The sequence below is a fragment of the Medicago sativa genome, chromosome 5, assembly GCF_051527215.1.
Source record: "Medicago sativa cultivar Bolivia chromosome 5, Bolivia_mono, whole genome shotgun sequence".
Taxonomy (NCBI): Eukaryota; Viridiplantae; Streptophyta; class Magnoliopsida; order Fabales; family Fabaceae; genus Medicago; species Medicago sativa.
The window spans coordinates 8,610,811-8,638,420 of NC_140753.1; the positions used below are offsets into that span (position 1 = coordinate 8,610,811).

At 39.7% G+C, this 27,610-nt stretch overlaps 1 pseudogene; it reads right to left on the reverse strand.

Annotated features, from left to right (window-relative positions):
- Positions 1-6,918: 6,918 nt before the first annotated feature.
- LOC146919731 (uncharacterized) lies at positions 6,919-11,867 on the reverse strand (annotated as a pseudogene).
- Between the last annotated feature and the right edge of the window lie 15,743 nt (positions 11,868-27,610).

The window sequence follows — 27,610 nt, forward strand, 5'->3', positions numbered from 1 at the left end:
CACAAAAAGGACTAAAATGAACCAACTACTAAATTAGGTACTTCAAAGTAACCTCTCTCTGTCAAAATTTCACGTGAAATGACCAAAATGCCCCTAGGGACTAAAATGACTTAAAACGACTCAAATGCAATTTTTAAAATGGTTTTTTAACAGGGAATTAAGGCAAGAGCTTATTCAAACAAATTGAAAAGACTCAGAGACAATTTTTTTAGAGATTAAAAGAGTTTTAACACTGGAACTGACTAAAATGCCCCTAGGGGCTAAACTGACCCAAAATGACTTTAAATGCAATTTTTGAAATGGATTTTAACATGGAATTGAAACAAGGACTTATACAAACCAATTGAAAAGACTCAAACAATTTTCAAGGACTAAAATGAGTTTGAATGCAGGAAATGACTAAAATACCCTTTTTCATGACTTTTGCAAATAACATTGAATAAGATGCAGAGAAAAATGCAATTGATCAAGGACAAATTCAAATGACTTGAAATGCAAGAAAAACCCCTTGGATGGTTTAACATGCAAGAAAAGAAGAATTGAGCAAGTATTTTTAGGTCCAAAATTAGGGTATAACAGCTGCCCCTATTTAAGTTTCTTTGTCCGGAGGGTCAAGAGACGAAGTCTTTGATTTGACGGGACGAAGATACTTAAATATTAACATTTGCACTGTTTTTGGACATAAAAATACGCTCTCAGATTTTCAAAGACATGAATGCCATGCAACATTTTGATTATGAATGCAAGACAAGCAACTGGGGTCTACAGAGCATGTCATATCACTGGGGATTTTGGGTAGACATTGACAGAGTAGACAAACCAGGGGAAAAAAGATAGGTACAAGCTGTTCTTTGGATCGAACTTGCAACTTGACCAAGAAGTACAAACAAGAGATGGGTACAGCTGTTCTTTGGATCGAACCTGCTACTTGACCGGGGATAGAAATGTGAGACAGGTACAAGCTGTTCTTTGGATCGAACTTGTCACTTGACCGGAAACATAGACATATAGGCAGATACAAGCTGTTCTTTGGATCGAACTTGTCGCTTGATTGAAAACACAAATAGATAGGCAGGTACAAACTGTTCTTTGGATCAAACTTGCCGTTTGACCTGGAGACATAGACAAAAGGGAGATACAAGCTGTTCTTTGGATCGAACTTGCAGCTTGATCAATATCACAACATGTAGATTGGTACAAACTGTTCTTTGGACCGAACTTGCTGTTTGACCGATAACAAAACATAAGCCGGGTACAAACTGTTCTTTGGATCGAACTTGCTGTTTGACCGGAAGTATAGGCATATAAGCAGGTACAAGCTGTTCTTTGGATCGAACTAGCCACTTGCCCCATTGGAGGTTTGACTTCACAAGATACAAATTGAGGGTAGATTAACATTGATTTGATTTGATTTGAAAATAGACATGACCATTATCGTTGGCCCAAGAGCAAATTGAGAGTGAATTAGCATTGACAAAGACATTGAATTGAATTAAAAGTTTGAGATTTGAAAGAAAGATTGAAAATTGAGATTGAAAGAGATATTTGAAAATTGGAATTAACAGAGACACAAACATAGACATAGACATAGAATTGAATTGAGAGTTTTAACAGAGACATGGACATTGGCAGGGGCATAGACATTGAATTGAGGGTTGAAATTGAGACATAGACATTGGCATAGACATAGACATAGACATTGAATTGAGAGTTGAAACTGAATTGAATTGGGAGTTGAAATTGAGTTGGATTGAAATTGGGATTGAGTTGAATTGGAAGTTGAAATTGAATCAGATTGAAATTGGTATTGGAAATGCAACATGTACGTATGGTATAACAATATTATCAAATGTATGAGCACATAAAATGCATGATTATGCATGTATGAATGCTTGAAGATGCATGATTGGGTTGTAATTTGGCAGAGAAGTTTTGCAGAGGCAGACAAAACATTGGAAGATTGGGCACGTAGTGGCTCGTGCTATAACATGTACACATGGAAATCCTCTTTGGAGAGACCATCGTCGAGAGACGTATCAAAACCAATGGCTGAGGGCAGTATCTCACATCACATAAACAAAATCTGTAGAAGAAGGAACCTTGGAAAGTTTTTGATACAAGTCGCCATTGCTAGACGTGTCAGTGTTGGGTAAACATTTGGATGTTCGCATCTGTGGTCAATGCTTTTATATCATTTTCAATCTTTCATTTTTCAATCCCATTTTTGCCTGAACCGCCCTTTCGGGTTTTCGATTCACCGGGAATTAAATTCTTTTCATTGCCCCATTTTTGCCTGAATTGCCTTCATAGGTTGCCAATCAGCGGGGTGCTCATTTTTGCCTAAGCCGCCCTTTCGGGTTTTCGACTTAGCAAGCTCTTCATTTTCATTTTCATTTTTCTTTTTTCATTTTTTTTTTACTTTCATTCTGTTTTTTCATTCTTGCCATTGACCACAGATCATCCTGGGGAATAACCTGCTTGTAACATGTATTGGAATAGGCATTGATAGACATTTATTCATGCATGTTTCATTGAAATGTACCCTGTTGCTCAGGTTTGCTTTCAAAATAGACAGAAAAAGATTTTTCAATTTTCAAAGATGTTTGTTTCAGACATTGATGTTATCAAATAGAAAGAAAATATTTTGTACATAGCATTGAAAGTAGAAAGAAAATAGAGTTTCAAATAATAGCACATGCTCAAATTGATGTATAAGAGTGAAAGTCAGCCAAAGGCATAACTCCACAGATTTACAAAGCTTGGAAAATGGTAATTTTATTGGTTGGTGGTACATTGAACACGATGACCGCTACATTTCATAGAAACTTTGAATTCACAAGTACAGAGGCTTCTGATGAAGATGATCATTGACAGTTGTAGATGCCCCAAGGGGTGATGGTGATTTGCCAGATATAGTTACTTGTCCTTTATTGTCAACCTCATTTTTGCATGAACCGCCCTTTCGGGTTTTCGGCTCATCGAAGCGCTCATTTTTGCCTGAGTTGCGTACAATCTCAGCGAGCTTTTTCATATTCATTTTTTTTTGTCCCTAACTTTTGCCTGGATCGCCCTTTCTGGTTTTCGATCCACCGGGAAGCGCATTTTTTCCTAGGCCGCCCTTTCGGGTTTTTGACCTACCACGCTGTTCTTTTCTTTTTAGACAAAGTATTTCTTGACTATATCGGCATTAACAGGATTTGGAAGTTCGACCCCATCCATGTGTGTAAGAATCAAAGCACCACCAGAGAAAGCCTTCTTGACAACATAAGGACCTTCGTAGTTAGGTGTCCACTTCCCCCTTGGGTCGGGTTGCTGGCTTATCCTCCTCTTCAAAACAAGTTCGCCTTCCTTGAATTCTCGAGGTCGGACTTTCTTGTCAAAAGCATTCTTCATCCGCACTTGATACAACTGTCCATGAGCCATAGCATCCATACGTTTCTCTTCAATCAAATTCAACTGATCATACCGACTTTGACACCATTCAGCCTCAGTCAATTTTGCTTTCATGATCACTCGAAGAGAAGGAATCTCCACTTCCAGAGGGAGAACTGCTTCCATGCCATATACAAGAGAGAAAGGAGTTGCCCCGGTTGAACTGCGCACTGTAGTACGGTAACCATGCAAGGCAAACGGTAACATCTCATGCCAGTCTTTATAAGTAGTGACCATCTTCTGAACAATCTTCTTGATATTCTTATTAGCGGCCTCAACTGCACCATTCATCTGAGGTCTGTAAGGAGAAGAGTTATGATGTTCAATTTTGAATTCTTCACATAAAGCTTGCATCATGCTATTGTTCAGATTGGAACCATTGTCAGTGATGATCTTGTTGGGAACACCATATCAACAGATGATGTTATTCTTGATAAACTTGACAACTACTTGCTTGGTCACATTTGCATAAGAAGCAGCTTCAACCCACTTGGTGAAATAGTCAATTGCCACTAGAATAAAACGATGCCCATTGGAAGCTTTGGGCTCAATTCTTCCGATCATGTCAATGCCCCACATAGAGAAAGGCCATGGGGAAGATATAACATTGAGAGAGTGTGGAGGCACATGAATCTTGTCAGCATAGATTTGACATTTGTGGCATCTCTTAGCATGCTTGTAACAGTCACGCTCCATAGTTATCCAGTAATAACCGGCTCTCAACAGCTTCCTTGACATAGTGTGACCCGAAGCATGGGTCCCAAAAGTACCATCATGTACATCATGCATCAGTTTTTCAGCTTCTTGTTCATCAACACATCTTAACAAGACCATGTCTAGTTCCTCTTGTATAGGATTTCTCCGTCCAGAAGGAATCTACTAGCCCATCTCCTCAGGGTCTTTTTGTCCCTATTGGAGGCACCAGGTGGATATTCACGATTCTGCAAGAATTTTTTGATGTTGTAATACCAAGGCTTTTTATCATTCACATCTTCGTCAGCCTGATCTGGCATATTTTCAATGGTAAACACATGAGCGGGTCTATCAAGACGTTGTACCTTGATTACAGGTATGTCATTCCAGTGATTCACATGAAACATGGAAGACAAAGTAGCAAGAGCATCAGCCATCTGATTTTCATCCCGAGGGATGCGGTGCAGTTCCACCTTTGTAAAGTATGTCAGCAGTCGTCTTGCATAGTCACGGCATGGGATCAGATTTTCATGATGAGTCTCCCATTCACCTTTTATCTGATTAATGACAAGTACAGAATCTCCATAGATGTCAAGGTGTTTAATTCTCAGGTCAATGGCTTCTTCAATGCCCAAGATGCATGCTTCATATTCAGCCATGTTGTTTGTGCATTCACAAGTTATTCGAGCGGTAAAAGGAATGTGATGCCCCTGTGGAGTTACAATGATGGCCCTAATTCCTTTACCACAAGCATTGACAGCACCATCAAAGACTAATCCCCACTTGCTATTGGGATCTGACCCTTCATTGATCAGTGGTTCTTCACAGTCTTTTGGTTTCAGATACATGATCTCTTCATCAGGGAATTCAAACTTGATCGACTGGTGATCATCAAGAGGTTGATAAGCAAGATGCTCCGCAAGGATACTTCCTTTGATTGCTTTCTGAGCTTTGTACACAATGTCATATTCAGACAACAACATTTGCCAGCGTGCAATCTTTCCAGTTACAGCAGGCTTTTCAAAGATGTACTTGATTGGATCCATTCAGGATATTAACCAAGTTGTATGATTCACCATATAATGACGCAGGCGTTTGGCAGCCCAAGCTAAAGCATAACAAGTCTTTTCAAGCATTGTATACCGAGTCTCACAATCGGTGAATTTCTTGCTCAGATAGTAGATAGCATGTTCTTTCTTTCCTGTCTCATCTTGTTGACCGAGGACGCATCCCACGGACTCATCTAACACTGACAGATACATAATCAAAGGCCTTCCTTCCACTGGCGGGACAAGGATAGGTGGTTCCAACAAGTATTCTTTAATGCTATCAAAAGCTTCTTGGAATTCATCATTCCATACAACAGGCTGATTCTTTCTGAGCAATTTGAAAATTGGTCCACAGGTAGTAGTCATGTGGGATATAAATCTGGATATGTAATTCAGGCGTCCGAGGAAGCCTCTGACTTGCTTTTCAGTTTGAGGGGCCGGCATCTCTCTGATGGCTCAGACTTTGTCAGGATCAACTTCAATGCCTCTTTGACTGACAATGAAGCCTAATAACTTTCCAGATCTTACACCGAATGTACACTTGTTAGGATTCAACCGCAGCTTGTACTTTCTTAATCTTTCAAACATCTTTTTCAAATACACAACATGCTGCTCTTCATCACTTGATTTCACAATCATATCATCAACATATACTTCAATTTCTTTGTGAATCATATCATGAAACAGAGTGGTCATACCCCTTTGATAGGTAGCACCAGCATTTATCAAGCCGAATGGCATCACTTTGTAACAGAACGTTCCCCATGGAGTGATGAAGGACGTCTTTTCTCTATCTTCAGGAGACATCCGTATCTGGTTGTAACCCGAGAAACCATCCATAAAGGAGAACACTTTGGATTGAGCAGTATTGTCAACAGGTACATCAATATGAGGCAGTGGGAAATTGTCTTTCGGACTAGCTTTATTCAAATATCTGTAATCAACACACATCCGAACCTTCCCATCTTTCTTTGGTACTGGTACAATATTGGCGATCCATTCAGGATATTCAGCTGTCATGAGGAAACCCGCATCAATTTGCTTTTGCACCTCAACCTTAATCTTAAGAGCCATGTTTGGACGAGACCTTCTCAATTTTTGTTTGACAGGAGGGCATTCAGGTCTTGTCGGTATCCGATGTTCCACAATCTTGGGATCTAGACCCGGCATGTCTTCATAGGACCATGCAAAGACATCTGGATAATCATGGAGAAGCTGAGTAATCTTCTTTTTCACTTCTGGCTCAAGTGCAGCACCAATTTTGATCTCTCGCTTGTTCTCTTTAGTACCAAGGTTGATAAGCTCAATCTCTTCCTCGTGAGGCTGAATGGCTCTTCTTTCTTGCTCAAGCAGTCGAGTGATCTCATATGGTATCTCTTCGTTATCCTCCTCATCTTCGGCTTCATATACAGGGAATTCAAAATTTGGAGGAACCATAGGGTCACTGTGTTCAACGGGTTTATTATGGTTCAATCTGCATAACATGATTGGGATGATTTTTAGAAAAAGTTTTTTATGCAGATTTTTGAAATTAATAAGAAAATAAAGATGTTTTAGTTTTTTCTGGCATTACCATTATTTCCAAGAAAAAAGCACTAAAAAGTAAAAAACAAAAGTCGTGGAAAAAACGACGATTTTTATTAATAACTGCAATGCCGAAACAAACATGCCCTTACAAAGACATCACTTTCGCCTTGGGCAGAGTGAAAGGATTGTTATTTTGAAAACAAAGAAAAACATGAGCAACAAAACACATTACATGGAAGCATGCATGACTAAAGGAACATCAATGGCCTCCCAATTTCTCACAGTGCCTCCTGGTACAACAAATGTGGGCACATAACTACTTTCAGCAGCATCTATAGCATTGATAAACCCAGCACTGTAGAAAGTCCCCATTGAAACACCTGAGGCCGGGGAGAAACCAAGGCCTTCTTTGCGCTTATTCTCCAGAATCTGTATCACTTTGCCCCAGCCAGCAGCTTGCCCTTCTTGAACAGCCTTCTGGGCGTCTTTCAATGAGGCCATGGCAGTACCAGCTCTTCGAGGCTCCGCACCTTCAACAGTCAATCCTTGAAATGATGTCCCTTCAGCGGACCCTGCTTCAACACAAGAGAAAGATGACACTTGGCTAACCAGATACGCTTCTTCACCATGTACAGTGACAAGCTTACCATTCTTCACAAACTTGAGCTTTTGATGTATAGTGGAAGTTACTGCCCCAGCATCATGAATCCATGGTCTTCCAAGGAGGCAGCTATAAGAAGCATTAATATCCATGACCTGGAAGGTGATTTGGAATGTCTCGGGACCAATGGTAATTGGCAGATCTACCTCTCCAAGAACATCTTTACGAGATCCGTCAAAAGCCTTGACCAAATAGCTGCTTCCCCTTAGAGAAATTCCATGATGACTCAACTGTCTCAATGTAGACTCAGGCATTACATTTAAGGACGATCCAGTGTCCACCAGCACATTGGATATCATGTCAGACTTACAGTGCACTGAGATATGCAAGGCCAAGTTGTGGTGTTTCCCGGCTTCAGGGAGTTCATCATCACCAAACCCCAGGTTATTACAAGCAGTAATGTTACCCACTATTCCATCGAACTGATCCACAGAGACTTCATGATCAACATAGGCCTGTTCCAGTACTTTCATCAACACTTTTCTGTGGGCTTCTGAACTCAGGGGCAAAGACAAGATGGATATTTTCGATGGAGTCTACAGCAGCTGGTCCACAATCTTGTAATCGCTCTTCTTGATGAGCCTCAAAATCTCGTCCAGATTGGACTCTTCAATAGACTGGCCCGATGGACTGACATTCTTATCAACAGAGGGAACAACTGGTGGAATTACTGCGGCAGCAGGTGTAACAACTTTCTTTTGGAACAAGGGTGGACGGACTCTTCCGCTTCTCAGAGTTGTAGTTTCTTCAGCAATGTTACTAACCGCAGCTGGGGATACCAGAGGCATTTCTACTCCATCCTAAACCATAGTCGCATCATACTTGTAAGGAATTGCCTTAGTAGAGGCATAAGATACCGGGTCAGGTAGCCTGATCACCAAGGGCTCGACTTTCTTTGTCTGAGATACACTTTCAGCAGGAGAATCATGAAATACTGGCACAATCACACAAACATCACTGACAACCAAATGTTTATCATCCATTAGGCTCTGTATATCATCTTGCACCACACAACAGCCCATAGGATTCCAAAGACATTCTGAACAAGAAGCATGGTCATGGTTAAACAAGGAAGCTTGGCAGAGTTTAACATGTAACGACACCAAAGGAGTAACAACATTACGGACATCTAAAGCGGAGACCCCTTGGGGAACACGAGCTTCTTCGAAAGCCTCAATCATATTAACAGCAGCATGGTTTGGAAGTGGATTGTCAAGAACATGAGGAACACTATTTTCAAAGGTCAGCCTTCCTCTGTCTATCAGATCCTTCACAACATATTTCAAAGCATAACAACCTTCAACATCATGACCCTGAGCACCCTGATGGAATTCACATGTAAGATCCTGACGGAACCTGGGAGGCAATGGCGTAGGCGGAGGCTTGCCTGGCCTAGTGACACAATGTCCCTTAGCAAGTAAAGTTGGAAGCAGATCAGCATACCGCATTGGTATTGGTGGAAAATAAGTCCTGGGTCGAGGACCCTGTTGTTGCTGCTGTGGGGCAGGAGGCTGCTGTTGTACCTACTGAGCAACGACATTCACGGGTGCTGGTGGTTGACCCGGTGGCAGAGGATATTGCTGGTAGAACGGTGGGAAGAAGGGATGTTGAGAGTACTGCATGTATTGATAGGGCAAAGGTAACTGAGTAGCATTAACAGGAGCGACAACAGATGTAGACTGATTACCGGATACCATCCCCACTTCAGATTCCTTCTTCTTATGGTGGCCATTGCCATACTTCTTCGGCGCACTGGTTGAAGACTCACCTTTTTCAAGAACAATAATGCCTTCTCTGACAGCCTCTTCTAGACGAGTTCCCATAGTAACCATGTCGGAGAAATTGTTTGGAGCAGAGACTATCATTCTTTCAACATATTCCTTCTTCAGAGTTTTCAGGAATGTCTGTGTCAGTTCTTCCTCATCAAGCCGAGGAGAAACACGGGCAGCTGCCCCTCTCCATCTCAGAGCATATTCACGGAAAGTTTCATCTGATTTCTGAGACAAGGACTTAAGAGAATCCCTATTCGGCTTCAAGCGGGTATTAAACTCATAATGGCTCTCAAAAGCAGCCGCAAGTTCCTTAAAAGTATGGATATTATCTTTACTCAAGCCAGTGTACCAGTCTGTCGCATCTTCTGCTAGGCTGTCCTGGAAGCAGTGAATCATCAATGCATCATTATCTGCGTAGTTATCCATCTTCCGGACATACCGGATGATGTGGCTATGTGGACAAGTGGATCCATTGTATTTGTCAAAATCTGGTACTTTGAACTTCTTAGGAATCTCAAATCGGGATACCAGGCATAGATCACGAACCTTAGCAGAAACACCATTTCCACGGCTGGCCTTGACCTCACGGAGCTCTCCAGCTAGCTCTCTCAACTGTTCTCTCATAGCCTCCACTATAGGGTCTTGTCCACGCGGAGTGTCAACATCAATCACCTGAGGCACAGTGTGTACCACAGGTTCGGTAACAACAGTAGTCACTTGAGGCATAAAAGTATTTGTAGGAACAAAAGTTGTTGTGGGAGTAGGCCCTTGATTGGCAACACCAGAGATACCGGCTGCAGTGTTAGGAGCATAGAAAGCTGAGAGTCCATAAGGACGCCCACTGGGCATAACAAACCGAGCATCAGAAGCCACAGTAGACAGTGGGATAGAGGGAATCCCTTCAGTGGAAGCTGGAACAAAGGTGGCTGGTTGTTCTTGGGCAGCCATCAGAGTAGACATAGTATCATGAGCCTTAGCCAAGTCTTCCTTCATAGCAGCCAATTCGGCACAGAGCTGAGCATTTTCTTCTTCAAAGGTAGCCATGAATGCATATGATGCATGAAATGTGTAAATGCCTATTCAAAAAAGACTCCTTTTATGTTATCGAAGGGTTTTAGACAAATTAGAAATTTGTAAACATTACTAAACAACTGAAACATCAACACCAGATGAAACATTCAAACATTACAAGGTCTTTCAAAATGATTCCCTTTGAAATGCCAAGCCAAGGGATAAACTTTGGAATGTAAACAACATAAACAACAACTGGAAACATCAACGGGAAAACAGGAACCCTCAAGCATAGGAAGTAGAAGGATCATCCTCAGGCTCAGACTCGGACTCATAGCTGCAATATCGGGCATAGAAGTCACGGGTACCCCTAGCCCTCTTGGAATCCCTCATGATCAACCTATCCTTTTCTTTAATTTATTTCCTAGCCTTAGCTAATTCCTTCTTCAATGTCAAGACCTCATGAGTCTTCTGCTCATCCTTTCCATCCAAAGTCATGATCAAATTCTCAGCCTCATAGCATCTAGCTCTCCACCGATGCTTCTCTCGGCTCTCCATAGCTAGGTGCTCCTGATACATCTCCTGAGTAGGTGGTAGTAGAGGCAAAGGCATGGATGGAGTAGATGCAGACACATATCTCATGGTGGGGTAAGGCATGCCAATCTTCTCAGCTTGGTTTATCACCCATTGAGTATAGGCCTCATGAGCAACACCGGATCTCACACCCATATGCTTCACATCTCTCTTCCGAAGCTTGGACCAAGCCTCTATGAAATCTTCTCTTATTCCCATGGGAGCATTGGAGTAATGAAAGAAGTAAGGAGATGTAGCAAGATTGACGGGCTTATCTTTCATCGGGAAACCAAATTGTCGCAAGGCGAGCTCCGGGTTATAGTTGATTCCACCCCGGGTACCAAGAAGAGGTACATTAAGAAATTTCCCACCACCAAAGATAATCTCTTTGACTCTAGCAGCAGGAGTGAGCCAAACTACTTCATTAGGAGTGAAAGCCATGATTCGCTGTGAAATAGACCAATTCTCTGGATTATCATGGAAGGACTTTGGAAGGTGCGAAATAAACCACCTATAGAGGAGAGGTACACAGCAAAAGATGTATCCACGACCCTTGCCGGATCGATCATGAAGAGCATGGTATGTGTCAGCCAACAAAGTAGGAACCGGATTCTTGGAACGGAAGATCATGATAGCATTCATGTCCACAAAGTTGTCAAGATTTGGAAAAAGAATAAGCCCATAGATAAGTAGTGCAAGAATAGCCTCAAGAGTGTCTTGACAAGTGGTTTTGAGATTGGCTTTCTCAAGTAGATACTTTGAAGTGAACCCTCGAATGTGAGCCTTTGTGACAAGATTCTTGGAAACATCGGTGGTCTTGAGATAAAGATCCTTAGCAATAACCAATGGGGCAGGAGCATTCTCAAGTCCCGCGAAAGGTGTCCCTTTGGCTATGGATAAGCTGGTCAAAGAAGAATAAGCCTCTAGGGTGGGCATCAGCTGAAAGTCAGGAAAAGTGAAACACCGATACTCCCGATCATAGAATTGCACTAGAGTGTGCACAAGCTTCTCATCCACATTAGTCCAGAGAATAGTAAGTAAGTTCCCATAACGGTGTTGGAAACCAATCGGATCCTTGATCTTGAGTGCCAAATCCCTCAAACTAGCCAAATCAACCTCCATGAACTTGTATGACTTAGTCTTTCCCATTCCTACAATGTTTACAAATTCAATTTGTCTAAGCCCTTCAATAAATGCATGGGAAAAAGTTTATGAATGTATGCATGTATGCATGTATGCATGATCACATTCAAGTACGGAGAAAACATGGTGGGTTGAGATTCAAAGTCGAGGAGTCATGGGTGGACACGGTGTCCGGTGAAACTAGGGCTTTAGGAAATAGTAACCGGGTTCTAAAAAGGTTCCCAAGTCGCAACCTCTCTCACGTATATCATGGTGCCACGAGACAACACTCGCTCCATGATTATCCGTAAGAAGGTCTAACTTGAGTGTAGCATCGCGTGACGACTAAAACTCGAGACAACACCCGGTTTAGCCTCCGCACTACATCCTAGAAAATGGCCATGGATGGGTTTGGTTATCTACGGTTCATAGCGTCATAGAACGATTGGTAGTAAAGTGCCTAAACGCGACAACACGCGCCGACAACATCACCCCCAAAATGCCTTAGCTATGTGGGATTGATCGCATAATCCAAAACACGAGGCAACCCCCGGAATGAATTGTCGATTATATCCCCCCTAAATCCTAAGTTCACTCAGCCCGGGTGTAGGGCTTTTGACATTCTCACCCCCACACGTTTGCAAGAATTTAAACATTTATTCACATAAGAAAGCAAGTAAAAGAAACAAGTAAAAAGAGCGCAAGCATGGAAATAAAGACTAGGCGTAACTCTCGAATCTCCCCAGTGAAGTCGCCAGCTGTTTTATCTTGGTTTTCCGGGTGTCAAACATTGATTAAGTTTGAACCTTTCTAACCTTTGATATCTCATTTTTTCTTGGGAAGGGAAAAATAAGAAAAACCCTTGAGAATCGAGGTCCGGGAGTTGTTTTTGTTATGGGAAGGTGTTAGGCACCCATAACAACTATAGTATCCTATAGGAACCGTCTTTACTTTCTACGCGCGTGCTTTATTTTTAAATGCTATTTGAAAAAGGATATTTACACCTAAGAGTTTACTAAGTGAAGAATTGGAGAGAGAAGAATGTTTGATTTTTTTTGTTTTATTTGAATTGAAGGAATATTGGTTCCCTGCCTACGTACCCTTTTAAGGGATCAAATCCACCGTAGTTCTCTTCCACAAAATGTTTTTGTCTTTGTTGGTTGATTTTAAGTTTGAAAAGTGGAATTTTGAAGAATGAGAGAAAGAGGCCTCAAGGGCATAAGATTGTGAAAATATGAGGTTGAATTAGTCATTTTGCAAAAGAAAGTCTAAGTATTATTAGAATTCATTAAAGTTTTTTGTTTAAGAAAATAAAAGGGAAAATACAATGGGATTTTGATCCCAAGGTTTATTTGGAAAATTGTTTGAGTGATGTTGTTCACATTTTTTGGAAAAGGATTTTTGGTCTAAGTTTTAAAGTTCCTAAACATACATCTAACATACATTCCCTAAACATACATCTAAGGCATGCATACCCTAAACATACATCTAAAGTACCTATGTGATGTGTGTGCATGTGTCGGTGCTTGTGTCGGTGTACATCATTAGAGTCCATTGTCCTTTACATATGTCCTAGTTTACATTCTATGGTCTTGCAAGAATTTAAAAGCATAAAATAAAGTACAAAATCCCTAGACTTTACATTCTAACTTTTGCATGAATTTTAAAGTGCAAGAAATGGAACTAAGATTGAAGGATGAAATATGCTTATGGAATGTATGAAACATGAGATGGAAATGTTAGTAGCACAAGATATAGAGCAAGTAAAGGCTATCATAACAAAAGTAAGAAAGTATCACAAAAACAAGTAAAAACAAATCAAAAGAATGCCTAAAATCATCACAAAAATACCAAGTTCACATGACTTATAATCCTCACAATCCAACACATTTTCTAAGGTATGAATTCAGGTGTTGCAAAGAGAATTAAAAAGCATGTATCACAATGAGCATTTTTGGGAGATAATTAGACGTATCCTTCATTTATTTATTCACAAACAAAGCTTGTAAAACAAGTAAACACACACAATATATCCACATACAGTAAAAAATACTTCAAAACAGCAAGAAACTCATTACAAATGCACACTTCACAAATCAATATCATGTATCATGATTGGAGATCAAGAACATGCACTTTTCACAAGTTTTTTAATATGAAATATCACAAAATAGCAAGAAAAATCATCACATTATTTCTATTAACTTTTAATATGCAAAATTACCACAGAGAATATCATAAAATGAATAAGAAACATGCATGAATCTCTTTTAGAATTTTAAAGGATTTTTAGACTCAAGAACATGCAAACTTCTCAAACATTTAACAAGAATAGTAAACAAGTAGCAAGAAATACCACACATATTTTCCCTCAAGTTTTAACATATAACAGTATTACAAAAATGTCAAGAAAATTGTCAAGAACATGTAGAAAATTTTTAGGAATTTTTTTATCAAAGTTTTGAACACATAGAGATGCAAACAGCAAGAAACAATATTGAAATAGCAAAACCAAAGCAAGAAAACGAAATCCAGTAAAAAGGGAGTCCATCTTTGCTCCATTTAAGTTTGCTCAATTTACCCCATTTACTATCATGGATGTGTGACTGTTGGAACAAAATGTGTTTAACAATGAACCTTAAAGAGTTTTGATGATAACAAGGTATTAAAAATTGTAAATTGGACTAGCTAATATTTGTTCAAGTGTACAGGACCATAATTATAAAGTTACATCATCATTGGTTCTGAATGAGCAAATATAGAGCAAAAGGAAATGAAGCTTAGATGATTCTGAAGGCAAAGCGCTCCTGAAGTCAAGCTGCTCCTGAAGAAATAGCGCTCCTGAAGTAAGCTGCTCCTGAAGGATAGTGCTTCTGAAGACAAGAGGTCCAGAAGCCACATCATCAGAAGCTGCGTCATCAGAAGTTGCAGAAGTCACATCACCAGAAGCTGCATCATCAGAAGCTGCCTCATCAGAAGCTATTTCACCAGAAGCTGAATCTCAACTGGATTTGCAAAAGATTCAAGAATTGAAGAATTATCAATGCAAAAGCTGTCTATTGGATTCGAAAACACAAACAAAGGATTAGTGGAGTTTTGCAACGGTCATTTCAAAGGTGTTTGAAGGCTTGTGCTTGCAATTTGGACGAAAGCGTTGACATTGTACTTTGTACGAATTGTACAACCACGTTCTCCACTACTCTGTTTTGTGTCCACGCTTCAAGACAAGAAAACAGCTCCAGAATACGGTCTCGCCTGCATATATGTTCCTTTGGATAAGGAATGGATTTCAAATTGGTTCTTCATAGGACAACAACCAAATCAGGCAAAAGATCATTGGTGAAAGATCAAGCTTCAACAACGACTCTTTGGTGCGCTGGCAATTTCACAACGTCTCTTTCACACCTCTATATAAAGGAGTGAAGACCTAGAGATTTGGTAATGCAAGAACGCTGAACGAAAGACTCACAAGATTTTCACAAGTACCAAACCTCTGCTGAATTGTTCTGCATTCACTTAGAATTTCTGTGTCTCAAAGTCATATCTTAGAAATTCTTAAGTCCATTGAGTCTGTATCTGATTTGTATTGTGAGCACCTCTGATTGTATATCAAGTGTTCAACCTTAAACAATTTTCTGTGTAATTTTGTTTAGTTAGGAAGTCTCTTGCAGTTGTGCTTGAGCAGGAAGTCTCTTGATTGTGTTCTTGAGCAAAGGAAGTCTCTTGCTTGTGTGCTTGAGCATTGGAAGTCTCTTGCTTGTGTGCTTGAGCATTTGTAATCAGATATTACTCATAGTGAAATCTCCTTGGAAGTGCAAGGGGGACTGGACTACTTCCGGATTGTGGAAGGAACCAGTATAATTGCTTTGTGTCGTTCTTCTTCTCTCTCTCTGTTTTATTCCGCTGCATTTAGATTCTGATTATCACTTCAGAAGCTGTCTCGCTTAGCTTCTGATCAGTGTGTTCAGTTTTTAGGAGAAACGAAGAATTTTTCTAAAACACAATTCAACCCCCCCTTCTTGTGTTTTTCTCACCTTCAATTGGTATCTAGAGCCTTGGTCTGTTGTGTAACACTTAACCGTGCAACAGTCAAAGATCTGAGAAAAACATGTCTACTCCTCCTCCTACTGGTTCTAGTGATACTAGCTATAAACATGTCTCACATGATTATAGTGATAGTAAGAAAACCAGTGTTGGAAAAGTTCCAAAGTTCAATGGAGATGCTGAAGAGTTCTCTTGGTGGAAGACCAACTTTTACAGTTACATCATGAGCCTGGATGAAGAATTATGGGATATTCTGGAAGATGGTGTTGGTGATTTAGTCCTTGATGAAGAAGGAGCTGCTGTGGATAGAAAGAAACATACTCCAGAACTGAGGAAACTTTACAAGAAGCATCATATTATCAGAGGAGCTCTTGTCACTGCCATACCCAAAGCAGAATACATGAAGATGAGTGACAAATCCACTGCTAAAGCTATGTTTGCTTCTCTCTGTTCAAATTATGAAGGGAGCAAGAAGGTCAAAGAAGCAAAGGCTCTCCTGCTTGTACATCAGTATGAGTTATTCAAGATGAAGGATGATGAAACTATTGAGGAAATGTATTCAAGGTTTCAAACCTTAGTTTCTGGGCTACAGATTCTAAAGAAGAGCTATGTTGCTTCTGATCATGTAAGCAAGATACTCAGAAGCTTACCTGCCAGATGGAGACCAAAGGTGACTGCCATTGAGGAAGCTAAAGATTTAAACACTTTAAGTGTCGAAGATCTTGTTAGTTCTCTCAAAGTTCATGAGTTAAGTCTTAATGAACATGAGTCTACTAAGAAGAGTAAATCAATAGCTCTTCCATCCAAAGGCAAGTCATCAAAAGCTCTCAAAGTAGTTGAATCTGAAGAGGAAGAACAGTCAAGTTCAGATTCTGAACCAGATGCTGCTGAAATGGCCATGCTCTCAAACAGACTTCAATATTTGGCCAAGAAGAACAGAAAGTTTCTCTCCAGAAGGGGTAACTCCAGAAGCTCAAAGAAAGAAGATCAGAAGGGATGCTTCAACTGTAAGAAGCCTGGACACTTCATTGCTGAATGCCCTGATCTTCAAAGAGAAAAGTCAAAGGACAAGTCAAAGAGGTCTACATTCAAACCAAGCAAACTCAAGAAGCAGATTAAGCAGAGTTTAATGGCAACCTGGGATGATTTGGGTAGTGAATCTGGATCTGATAAAGAGGAAGCTGATGAAGATGCAAAGGTAGCTGTTGGGTTGGTAGCAACAGCAACTTCAGAAGCTGGATCAGATTCAGACTCAGAAGATGAAAACGAGGTATATTCCAAAATTCCCAGAGATGAACTTGTTGAGTCACTTAAAGAACTTCTTACACATTTTGAAGTAAGAACCAATGAGTTGAAGGATTTAAAAGAAAAATATGCTGATTTGGTACAACAGCAAAAATCAACTCTATTGGATCTGAAAGCTTCTGAACAAGGACTTAGGGGCTTTGACTTCATGTGTAAAACATATGAAGATCAGCTCAGGTTCTTATGTCAGAAGCTACAAGAAAAGTGTAATGAAAAACCTTTAAGTAACCATGAAATTGCTCTTGAAGATTTTATTATATCTGGCATTGACAGAAGCAGAGTAGCTTCTATGATTTATAGCATTTACAAGAACAATGGCAGAGGAATTGGTTTTCCAGAAGTGAAACTTGAGAAAACCAATCTAAAATCTTGTTGTGAATGCATCAAGGAAGGTCTGAAAACATTCTTTGTACCAGAAGGGACTGAGTTGGAAACTGTTGTTCAATCAGAACCTGAAGCTTCTAGTCCTAAGGCTAAGATTACTTCAACGCCAAAGAACTCTAAGTCAAAGGCTATGATCAAATCTGATTCCAAGACTTCAAAGGTCAGGATCCTGAAAAGATCAGAACCTATTCCTCAGAGTCTGGTGAAACCAAAATCTGGGGTTCTGAAGTCTAAGTTTCAGAAGAAGATAGTTACTGCTTCTGAAGTACCAAAACCTAAGGTGATGGTTAATCAGAAGCAACCCAACTCACAGCACAAGGTACAAGAAGTGAAGAGTAAAGCCTTAAGTATTAACCTTCCAGGACCCATAGAACAATGGGTACCTAAATCTAAAAATGTCAATGATGCAGGTATGTCTAAGAGCAGTGCCAAAGCAAAGATCATGGTACCTAGACAGCGGTTGCTCAAGACACATGACAGGAGACAAGTCCATGTTCCTCAGCCTAACAATGAAAGAGGGAGGAAATGTGAAATTTGGAGGCAACCAGTCAGGCAAGATCATAGGTACAGGAACTATTGGTAATTCCTCTACCTCAATTAATAATGTATGGTTGGTAGATGGTCTTGAACATAACCTTTTGAGCATTAGTCAATTTTGTGATAATGGTTATGATGTGCTTTTTGAAAAACCCAACTGTACAGTAATCAACAAGGAAGACAAATCCATTGTGTTTGAAAGAGAGTTGACAATGTCTATAAAATCAATTTTTCTGAACTGGCTGATCAGAAGGTGGTTTGCCTACTATCAGTGAATGATAAGAAATGAATGTGGCACAGAAGGTTGGGACATGCTAACTGGAGGTTAATCTCTAAGCTTAGTAAGTTACAACTTGTGAAAGGGCTACCAGACATTGACTATCATTCAGATGCACTCTGTGGTGCATGTCAGAGAGGGAAAATTGTGAAATCATCTTTTAAAACCAAAGACATTGTTTCAACCTCAAGACCTTTAGAATTACTCCATATTGATTTATTTGGACCAGTGAGTACTGCATCCCTATATGGAAGTAGATATGGATTAGTCATTGTTGATGATTACAGCAGATGGACTTGGGTGAAATTCATAAAGAGTAAAGATGTTGTGTGTGATGTATTCAGTAGCTTCTGCACTCAAATTCAATCTGAAAAAGAATCAAAAATTTTGAAAGTCAGAAGTGATCATGGTGGAGAATTTGAAAATGAGCCATTTGAAGCTTTTTGTGAAAAACATGGAATTTTCCATGAGTTCTCTTCTCCTAGAACACCACAACAAAATGGGGTTGTAGAGAGAAAGAATAGAACTTTACAAGAAATGGCCAGAACCATGATTCATGAAAACAATTTACCAAAACATTTTTGGGCAGAAGCAGTGAATACAGCATGCTATGTTCAAAACAGGATCTATATTAGACCTATTTTGGAGAAAACAGCATATGAACTCTTTAAAGGAAGAAAACCCAATATCTCTTACTTTCATCAATTTGGATGTACATGTTACATTCTGAACAACAAGCTCTACCTAAAGAAATTTGATGCCAAGGCCCAAAGAGGAATCTTTTTAGGTTACTCTGAAAGGTCAAAGGCATACAGAGTGTATAATTCAGAAACACTTTGTGTTGAAGAATCTATGCACGTTAAATTTGATGACAAGGAGCTTGAAGATAAAACTTCAAAGCAAGGTGAAAGTTCTGCAGAGATACAGGTTCCTGAAGCTACTCCAGAACCTGATCAGATAGCTGAATCTGAAGATAGTCCAGAAGCTGAACCCACATCAGAAGCACAAGATGAAACTGCTTCTGATGAAGCACAAGATGGCTCACATCAAGAAGATCCTCCCAGAAACACATTCAAACACAAGTCTTCACATCCTGAGGAGCTAATCATTGGAAACAAAGATAGTCCAAGAAGAACAAGATCACATTTCAGACAAGAAGAGTCAATGATTGGACTAATCTCAATGATTGAACCTACAACAGTTGATGAAGCACTTTCAGATGATGGATGGATCCTAGCTATGCAAGAAGAGTTGAATCAATTTCAAAGAAATGATGTGTGGGATCTGTTACCCAAACCTCAGCACAAGAACATTATTGGAACAAAATGGGTATTCAGAAACAAGCTGAATGAGCAAGGTGAAGTGACAAGAAACAAAGCCAGGCTTGTTGCACAAGGGTATAGTCAACAAGAAGGCATTGATTACACTGAAACGTTTGCTCCAGTTGCAAGATTGGAAGCAATCAGGTTACTTCTTTCCTATGCAGTTAATCATGGCATAATATTATATCAAATGGATGTCAAGAGTGCATTTCTAAATGGTGTCATAGAAGAAGAAGTGTATGTCAAGCAACCTCCTGGATTTGAGGATATTAAATATCCTGACCATGTTTTTAAACTGAAGAAATCACTATATGGCTTGAAACAAGCTCCCAGAGCTTGGTATGATAGACTAAGTAATTTCTTAATCAAAAATGATTTTAAAAGAGGACAGGTTGATACTACACTCTTCAGAAGGACCCTTGAGAAAGATATTCTTGTTGTGCAAATATATGTTGATGATATAATATTTGGTTCTACTAATGCATCTCTTTGCAAGGAATTTTCTGAGTTAATGCAGGATGAATTTGAAATGAGCATGATGGGAGAGCTGAAGTTCTTCCTGGGCATTCAAATCAATCAATGCAAAGATGGAGTCTATGTTCATCAATCAAAGTACACAAAGGAGCTTCTGAAGAAGTTCAAACTTGAAGATTGTAAAGTGATGAACACTCCAATGCACCCTACGTGCACCTTAAGCAAAGAAGATGAAGGAGCTAAAGTAGATCAGAAGCTGTATAGAGGTATGATTGGTTCTTTGTTATACCTCACTGCATCTAGGCCAGATATTTTATTCAGTGTATGCTTGTGTGCAAGATTCCAATCAGATCCTAGAGAATCTCATATGACTGCTGTCAAGAGAATCTTCAGGTATTTGAAAGGAACAACTAATCTTGGACTCCTTTATAGGAAATCCTTAGATTATAAGCTAATTGGATTCTGTGATGCTGATTATGCTAGTGATAGGATTGAAAGAAAGTCAACCAGTGGCAGTTGTCAATTTCTGGGTGATAATCTTATATCCTGGGCTAGCAAAAGACAAACAACTATTGCTATGTCTACAGCAGAAGCAGAATACATTTCAGCTGCAAGTTGTTGTACACAACTACTTTGGATGAAACATCAGTTGGAAGATTATCAGATAACTGCTAACAGTATTCCCATTTATTGTGATAATACTGCTGCTATTTGTTTGTCTAAAAATCCAATTTTGCATTCAAGAGCGAAGCACATTGAAATCAAACACCATTTTATCAGAGATTATGTTCAAAAAGGAATTTTAGATATACAATTCATTGATACTGAAAATCAATGGGCTGATATATTTACTAAGCCTTTAACTGTTGAAAGATTTGATTTTATAAAGAAAAATTTGAACATGCACTTTGTATCTGATTAAATGTTTGCTTGCTCCTGAATAGGATTTTAGGTTCTGAAGTTAGTTCAGAAGCGGTAGTCCATCAGAAGCTCTTTATTGAGGTTCTGAGGAAAACTCGCTTCTGATGATGACGTCAGCATCTGAAGTCCAGAAGCTGGATTTGTTGCTTCTGAATAGTTGAATTAGTGGAAACGTTGGAAGTTACCTTTTAAAAAGTAACTTCTGGCCCACTAACTTGGTAGTTACTCTGTGAACTTCTTACGTGGCCTGTATGTGTTGGTGTATAACTAAAAGGGCAATGATGATTTAATAGCTTTGAAAGTACTTTTCACGCGCCCCCAATTTTTGTCATTAATGTTATGTTTGTTTGTCTCTTTTGAATTGCAATCGTTTTACTTTTAACACTTTGACAATTCACACACTACTCACTCACAACAAACACATTTGCTCTCAAACCTCTTGCGAAGTAAGCGCATTCTCTCAAACTTTAAACCCTAAAATCTTCATCTTCTTCAAATCTTCGTCAATCATCAAATGGCATCATCAAGCTCAAAAGTTTCAGAATCTACTTCACGGATGGTCCCTGAATTTGACTACAAAGGAAGAAGCATGAAATTGGAAGAATGGGAACTACAGGTTCAAATAGAAAATCCGGTGGATTTTGAATCACTCGCCTTCCATGAGTGTTGGATCAGAAGCTACTATGAAGAGCAAGAACTTATGCATTACTTCAAGATGTTGAATGGACCAACATACGAAGCATTGGTAAGACACTTCTGGGTAAGGGCTAAGGTTTATGACAAAGCTGCGTCTATAACTGAAGAAAGTCAAATGGTGTTGATTTATCCCGAACTGGAAGGGAAGACCAGAGAAGAAATGGGACTTGAGCCATTTACAGGTATTGAAATCAGGTCAAGTATTTGTGGTATTCCAGTGAGAATTGCGGAATGGCAGATAGAAGCTGTACTCTGTAGAGAGGCCTCTGGAAAATACTCTGGAATTGATCTCTCAAATACAGCTGAAGAACGCCTCTGGAAGGAAAAAGTAAACTTGGCACTGTACAACTCAACGCAAGCAGGAAAGTATGCTGATCTAAGCATGGATAAGAAGCTGCTTCTGAAGATTCAGAATGAGGACTTACTTCCATGTGGTGGTAGTGAGAAACCTAATTTGGCACAAAAAGTCTTTCTTCAACACTTCATTAAGAAGGAGAAAGTGAACGTGCCAAAATATATGTTCAAATACTTGATAGAGTGTCTGAAACAGAGTCAGCTGCAGAATAGAACCTGGGTACCTTATGGAAGACTCTTGTCAGAAATATTCTATCAAGGAGGAGTCTTGGACAAGCTAAGCAGTGCTGAAGCCTTCACAGATGAGCTGCTTGATACTAAAACTGGAAAGTTCATTAATGCACAAACCCTCAAGAATATGAAGTTGATCCCTGCTGTCACCAAGCTTCATACAGATTTGAGTGAATCACTTGTTAAGTCTGATCTTATGAAGGACTTTCCACCCATCTGCAAGAAGGATCCCATTGAAGTGCAGATGTACTATATCAAGGAACATTTTGAGGCAACCAATGAAAGAATCAGATTGGAAGATATTCCAGAGGAAATGTATGGTGGTGCTCTGCCACGAGCCAGAGGCAGAAAGTCAAAAAGGAAGATGACTGCAGAGCAATATCTAGAAGTTGAACAATCTGCTAAAAAGGCAAAAGTTGCTACTGACAAGCTCAAAATTGGTAGTTCATCAGTACCTTCTATTGAAGAAGCCATTGAAGACATGGATTCCAGGATGATCATGGATGTTGGCATTACTCTTGATCAACCTGCAATACCAAAGAAGAAAAGGAAGCAAGCAGTAAGGAGAACCAAGAACTTCCCTCATGTTTCTAAGAAGACTGAAGCTGCTACTATTGTGTCAGAAGCTATTGGAAAAGCTATGGAGATTGCTGCTAAGCTACAAGAGTCTGTAGTTTCAGAAGCCAAGCAACTGTTGCTGATGACCAGTGAGTCTGTTAAAGAGGATTCTGATCCTGAACCAGAGAAGGTAATTAATATATCATCAGATTCCGCATCCACACCATTATCAGATTCTGATGATTCTGATGATGATATACCCTTAGCCCAACTCTTTCAAAAACCAGTAAAAAGCAAGTCAACATCAACCAAAACCAACGAAAAGCCCTCTCAGTCAACTACTTATGAGCCAGTTGGTCACATAATTAATGAGAAGTTGGCTGAAATGGCTGTGCAGAGAGAAAAAGTCATTGAGACTATCTTTCGCCTTAACCCTCAACCCCTTAACATTCAACCTCTCAACATGATTCCTCCAGAAAATGTTGAATTTACTTCAGAAAAGGCCTCTGAAGCAACTCCAGAAGCAGCTGCTTCTGAAAATGTTGTTTCAGAAAATCCCCATCAACAAACACCTGAACCACATAAACCCACAACACCCCCACAATCACCAACAGCTACCATTGACCCCCAACTCAACACTCAAACATCAACTTCACCACAACAACCACCAACTGAAACTGAATTTCAACCTTTACCTGAACACTCCCCAGAACCAACTCCCATGGATGTTGACATCTCTCTAGTCAATGTTCAAGCCTCAACCTCTACCACTCACATTGCCTCTGACCAGCCTTCATCTTCAAACACACAAACACACTTTACCATTCCAGTTCCTAACCCTGTTCAAGATTTGGAAATCAGTGATTCTGATCTTGAAATCCTTGAACAACCACCCTCAAACATCCTGGAATCTGGATATATTAATTCTGAGCTTCTCTCAATCCTGAGTCAGTTGCATAATCTTGTGGATCAACGAAGGACAATTGATCTCACAAGTGCATATGAAGACTCCTGGGCATCTCTTCAGAACCGGGCAGCTGAGCTTATTGAAGAGATCAAGGCTAAATGCATCAGAGTCAAGCAAGCATCAGTCAGAAGGCTAATGGAAAATCTGAATCAGAGTCTTAGAGTAAGAAGTTCTACACTGCTCCTGGCAAACCAGCCTTTCTTCTTAGAAACGGATTACTTGACCAGAGAAGCCAGGTTGTGTAAGCTTCTGAAGAAACAGATGGCATAGCAGCAGCAAGAAGCTAAGGAAAGGGAACAGGCTCTTCTCCAGAGGCAACAACAACTTGAAGAACTGTTGCAGAAGAAGATTGAAGAAATGGAGGAGATGAAGAAACAACATCAAACCAACCCTTAGTTGCACACCCTTGTGTTTCTTTTTGTTTGTTGTTTGTTTTAAATTCCTAGTCCTTGCTTCTGAAACCATTCTGTTTTAATTCTCTTTGCTTCTGAATGCTTACTGATTCTGACTGTTTAGCTGCTTCTGATATTTTAGATATTCATGTTCATATATTTTTGATCTGATTAATTTCTTGTATACTCTCTTTTGTTTGAGTTTTTCTCAAATCTTTTTTGTCTTTTATGCTTATTTTTTATTTTTTTTGATAATGACAAAAGGGGGAGTATGTGACAAGTATTTAAAGGCTCTGAGCCCCATTAATGGCATTTGAAATTTTTGAAAAACTTCTATCATTTTTTTTTACCTTATTGGTATAAGCTATGAACTAACGAAGGAGTATCAAAATTCAAGTAAAATTAATTGAACCATTCTTCTTATCTATAAGTTAATTCTTTCAATGATTCAATTTTGTTTTTAAGCTCTGATATTTTTTATTGTGCGAAAAATGAATTTAATTAACCTGGATAGAACTTAGGGGGAGCTTACAAACCTCACCTTAAAGACTATCAGACTCAGGGGGAGTTTGAGCTTACAAACCTCAGATTCTGAGCTTACAAACCTCAGAACCCCAAAGTCAACTTGTTAATTAGATTAACAACAATTGATCAATTTTAAATACTTTTGTTTGTCATCATCAAAAAGGGGGAGATTGTTGGAACAAAATGTGTTTAACAATGAACCTTAAAGAGTTTTGATGATAACAAGGTATTAAAAATTGTAAATTGGACTAGCTAATATTTGTTCAAGTGTACAGGACCATAATTATAAAGTTACATCATCATTGGTTCTGAATGAGCAAATATAGAGCAAAAGGAAATGAAGCTTAGATGATTCTGAAGGCAAAGCGCTCCTGAAGTCAAGCTGCTCCTGAAGAAATAGCGCTTCTGAAGTAAGCTGCTCCTGAAGAATAGTGCTTCTGAAGACAAGAGGTCCAGAAGCCACATCATCAGAAGCTGCGTCATCAGAAGCTGCAGAAGTCACATCACCAGAAGCTGCATCATCAGAAGCTGCCTCATCAGAAGCTATTTCACCAGAAGCTGAATTTCAACTGGATTTGCAAAAGATTCAAGAATTGAAGAATTATCAATGCAAAAGCTGTCTATTGGATTCGAAAACACAAACAAAGGATTAGTGGAGTTTTGCAACGGTCATTTCAAAGGTGTTTGAAGGCTTGTGCTTGCAATTTGGACGAAAGCGTTGACATTGTACTTTGTACGAATTGTACAACCACGTTCTCCACTACTTTGTTTTGTGTCCACGCTTCAAGACAAGAAAACAGCTCCAGAATACGGTCTCGCCTGCATATATGTTCCTTTGGATAAGGAATGGATTTCAAATTGGTTCTTCATAGGACAACAACCAAATCAGGCAAAAGATCATTGGTGAAAGATCAAGCTTCAACAACGACTCTTTGGTGCGCTGGCAATTTCACAACGTCTCTTTCACACCTCTATATAAAGGAGTGAAGACCTAGAGATTTGGTAATGCAAGAACGCTGAACGAAAGACTCACAAGATTTTCACAAGTACCAAACCTCTGTTGAATTGTTCTGCATTCATTTAGAATTTCTGTGTCTCAAAGTCATATCTTAGAAATTCTTAAGTCCATTGAGTCTGTATCTGATTTGTATTGTGAGCACCTCTGATTGTATATCAAGTGTTCAACCTTAAACAATTTTCTGTGTAATTTTGTTTAGTTAGGAAGTCTCTTGCAGTTGTGCTTGAGCAGGAAGTCTCTTGATTGTGTTCTTGAGCAAAGGAAGTCTCTTGCTTGTGTGCTTGAGCATTGGAAGTCTCTTGCTTGTGTGCTTGAGCATTTGTAATCAGATATTACTCATAGTGAAATCTCCTTGGAAGTGCAAGGGGGACTGGACTACTTCCGGATTGTGGAAGGAACCAGTATAATTGCTTTGTGTCGTTCTTCTTCTCTCTCTCTGTTTTATTCCGCTGCATTTAGATTCTGATTATCACTTCAGAAGCTGTCTCGCTTAGCTTCTGATCAGTGTGTTCAGTTTTTAGGAGAAACGAAGAATTTTTCTAAAACACAATTCAACCCCCCCTTCTTGTGTTTTTCTCACCTTCAGTGACATGTGGCAAAATAGAAAACCAAGGGCTGGGATTAAAAGTGTTGGAAAAAGCACTTGTTTTATCAAAAACAAGGCTACGCGCTACTTCTCCGGCAAAGAAGAACAATCCACGATGGCGTATCAGCAGACTCCTGAGAAAATGCAACTCCGGCGGAATTACCGGAATCTATGGAACACTGATCTCATGAGAAATATACAGGTCGATACTTCATGTAAGCAACCACACTTTCATCACTCTTTTTATTATTTCATGTTCCATTTCTATCATTAATTATCAAACTCAATTCTTGCAGATTGCTGGTTATGGTTGTGGTGGTATGTCATCCATAAATCTCTCTTCAGATCGGTACTGAGAATACCATTGATTGAAGCATAATCGGAACTCTGAGAATTGGGTTTCTTAAAAATTGGTTTTTGAAGTTGACGGCGGCGGCTTGACAGATCTGATCGGAGGTGGAGGGTTCGGCGACGAGACGGAGGACGGCGAGGGCAAAGTTAGGTTGGGAGGAGGCGGAGGAGAGAGAAGCCGTGAAGAAGAAAGGAAGAAGAAGAGCGTGCATGAGGCAGAACAAAATGCGCGTAGGCTTGTTTTTGATAAAAACAAGTGCTTTTTCCAACACTTTTAATCCCAGCCCTTGGTTTTCTATTTTGCCACATGTCACACATCCATGATAGTAAATGGGGTAAATTGAGCAAACTTAAATGGAGCAAAGATGGACTCGTAAAAAGGATGCCCAGGCCCAAGGTCTTTGATGGATCTGGACTATCCAAACGCATCAGGAGCGTTGGATTGATCCAGCTCCATCAAACCTTAGATCTAGTGGTTGAAAACGAAGCAGAGGTGAACCAGGACTGAACCGGTCTGGTTCAGAGGTTTATAAAAAGGCTAAGGGACCGGTTCAGCACACTTCTCACTTCTCTTTCTCTCTCTAAGCTCTCTCCTAGTGAGAGAAGCTCTGCAACTCTCTTCTTCTCCGATCACCTTCTCCGATGAACACAACGACGGAGGTACGGTGGCGCGGCCGTACCTGAACACTTTTTCTGAAAATTTTTCATCGTTGTGTTCGTCTTTGACTCCTCTTCATGATTCTGAAACTCATTTTTCGAAATAATGCCTAGATATGAACAGATCTACGCTTGAATCTTTCGGTTTCTATGTTTTCAAAACTTTTCGAA